Source organism: Hyaena hyaena, unplaced genomic scaffold (assembly GCF_003009895.1).
Source record: "Hyaena hyaena isolate Hyena2069 unplaced genomic scaffold, ASM300989v1 scaffold_375, whole genome shotgun sequence".
In the NCBI taxonomy this organism is placed as follows: Eukaryota; Metazoa; Chordata; class Mammalia; order Carnivora; family Hyaenidae; genus Hyaena; species Hyaena hyaena.
The window spans coordinates 916,197-919,656 of record NW_024081006.1 but is presented as its reverse complement, the minus strand read 5'-3'; positions in this window follow the sequence as shown (position 1 = coordinate 919,656).

Here is a 3,460-nt window from a genome sequence, read left to right as displayed (position 1 = left end):
CTCAGAATTGCTTTGACGGCTAAATTTGATCCTTGATGAGAGAGCTGCCAAGGACAAGAGTTATAATACTCTCAATAGAGACCCTGATAAGGGCGATGATAGCTGACATGTACTCAGTTCTTACAACTTCCCAGCCGCGGCTCCAATCATGTGACATGTATGAGCTCATACAGTCCTCACAACATCACTCTGGGGTAAGTGCTGCTATGGCTTCTATTTACAGGTATAGAAACTAAGGTCAATTTAAACTGCTCAGAACCACATGGTCAGTCAATGGCCACGCTGGGATTCAAACCCAGGCAATGCCTAGAAAGCAAATGACAAGTGGATTTGGCGCATGCATTTATTTCCTTCTGCATCCATTTCCCTGTCATTTCTGGTCAGTGGAAACGGTGTGTAAAGAGACAGAGCCTGTAACCCGAGCAGGGGTGGAATAAAACATTCTGCCTTAACTCCTTATCTTTACTTACAGTTCTTTTATTCATTCACTCATGGATGCACCTATTCATTCATTCAATAGCATTTATTATGACGGTATCAAATATGAGACTTTGGCTGTGCCAGGTGATTCCTTTGTTCTCAGTGGGAGTGGGAGTCAGCCAGGAACCGACGGGGAAGTGGAGACGTCCCTCCCCGCCGGCTCTGGGCAGATCCATGTTCTAAGTGTGATCACCACCTCACCCCTTCCCCTGCTGTGAGTCTGGGGTCTCATCCAGTCTCTCTTGGGTTTATGGATGCTCCGGGACATGTCCACACTGGGGTTCCCATGGGGGACTGAGCCTAGTCTGGGCACATCTTGAGAGCTGGGCCCTGGTTGATTGCTGGTGGTAGTTTCGAAATATGGCCATTAATTCTTTGATATTCCTCCCACAAAGAGCTTGGGGCTATGTCCCTTCCCCTGGACCTGGTTGGGCCTGTGATTATTTTAAGGAAGGGATAATGACAGGAGTCCTGCTATGGGACTTCTGAGGCCATGCAGCTCTACCTTGTTGTCTGGCAGTGTTCCCTCCTGGGAGCCTCTCTCTCTGAGACCACATTCAGAACAGGTCACATGGAACGCTCTGGTCAGCAGTCTGGCCGAGCCCAGCCTTCCTCAATCCCAGCCCCGGAGCAAGGTTTACGTATGAGGAGGCCATTTCGGGCCTGAGTCCCCGCAGTCGATTGAACGCCAGCCATTTAAGTCATCCCAATGGAGGCACCAGACATCAACAGAGGAGAGAGAAACGCCTGCTTTCCAACTTCTTGACTCCCAGATTCCACAAAGAGAATAAACAGGTGGCTGTTTTAGCCACATAGTTTTAGGGAGTTTTGTCATGCAGCATAGCTAACTGGAAATCTGCCAGTAGCAGTCAGAGTCCAGAATTAGTGGGAGATGTATATCAAAACATCTATTGCAAGGGATTGCCTAAAGCAGTTGTGGAGGCTGCTGGCCAAGTCAAAAATCTGTAGGGCAGACCATGGGGAAGGGGAGGCAAGAGGTGAGAGCAGGGCAAGAATACAAATTCCCGGGATGCCTGGGTGGCTCAGTCAGTTAAGTGTCAGACCTGATTTCAGCTCGGGTCTTGATCTCACAGTGTGTGAGTTTGAGCCCTGCATCAGGCTCTGCGCTGACAGCATGGAGTCTATGTGGGATTCTTTCCCTCTCCTCTCTCTGTTCTTCCCCAACTTGCTCTCTCTCTCAAAAAAAAAAAAAAAAAAAAAAGAATACAAATTCCAGGTTGAGATCTCACATACATCATCCCACCTAATGCAAGGTGCCCAGAGTGACGGAGCAGAGAGAACCACTCAGCCAGCGTTTGGGGATGGAAAGGGATGGGAAGAATGTGCTCCCCAAAACGGCATGCCAGGGGGTGAATAAAGGAGAAGGAGAAGGTGGCTAGGGGCCTCAGGGGTGGGAGACGGGGCAGGGAGAAGGATCAGCATCTCTCCGGTGCTACTGGAGCAAAAGGTGCTCCAGGGAGAGTGGTGGGGGCAAGGAACCCCTCACGGAGGGCGTTTCCCATGAAGGCATTTGGACTTTATTCTGAAGGAGACACAAACTATACACTGTGTCATAGTGTTGTTTGCTTTCAGTGACACACACAAATCTTGCCCTGCCTCATTTCTCTTTATACAACAATGTCGACGAGGAAAATGATCAAGAAATACAAATGGCACCAGTAACAATCCATTAACGGTGATCACTTCTGCTGTTTCTTCTCCCACACAGTCTCCTAAATGATAGACTTGATTCTTCATATAAAATATCTCTTGTGCTGTTTACAAGCATGTGGGAAACATGACTCACAACAACGTCACTCAATATCATAAGAAAAAACAATGATGTCAATGAAGAGAATTCAAAACAATCAGCTGCTTGTCAGCTCTAAATGTGGGGCTCCACACAGCTCTGTCCTGACTCTTCTATTTTACCAAGACTTTCTCCCAGATGCTCTCATAGACCCTCTAGGCAATACACGCCATGCATGTATGCTAATGACCCCCACGTTTGTCTTCCCATCCTTGATTTCCCCTCCAGGCTCCAAATTCATATATCCACCCGCCTACTTGACATCGCCACTTAGATGCTTAGTGGGTTCTCAACTTCAGCATGTCCAAAATAGGAACTCCTAATCTTCCCCCAAATGTGCTCTTTCCCTAGTCTTTCAGGTACTGTTTCTTAAGTCAGAATCCTAGAAGTTACCCTTCATCCCTCCTTTTTCTCATCCAACTCATCCAATTGCATAGACAGTCTTCATCACCAACACACATCCTGGATGCACCCTCCTCTCTCCTTCTCTATTGCAATCTTTGCAGTGGAGGCCACCATTCCCCTTGCCATGAATCATTGCATCTAAACTCTGGCTCCTCTGCTACAGCTCTTGCAATCCTCCACTGTTTCCTCCATCGAGCAACAAAAAGGATCTTCTAACAAAAATGGAATCATAGCCTTAAAATTCTTTAATAGCTGTCCAAACATATTTAAAATAAAACTTACTTCTCTCACACCTTGGGCCTAGAAAGGTCGATATCATCTGGTCCCTTCCTGTATCCCCAGGTTCATCTAGGCCACTCTTCCCTTTGTGTGTCTCCTCTTATTCGCCAACATACCAAGCTCCCCTGCCCCAGAGCCTTCACGTGTGTTCTTCTTTCCACCAGGAATGCCAGCTCTACCACTCTTTGGATAAATCCAGTCTTTTCAAAGTCAGAAGGCCTGGCTTTCTGGACACCTATACCTGATGTAGAATCCCTCCTGCCAGTATTTTTTTAAATAGTTTATTGTCAACTTGGTTTCCATATAACTCCCAGTGCTCATCCCCACAAGTGCCCTCTTCCATGCCCATCACCCCCCGTCCCCCCGCCCCCACCCCCATCAGTCCTCAGTTTGTTCTCAGCATTCAAGAGTCTCTCATGGTTTGCCTCCCCCCCTCTCCCCATCTACTTTCCTCCCTTCTTCTCCCCCACGGTCCTCCGTTAAGTT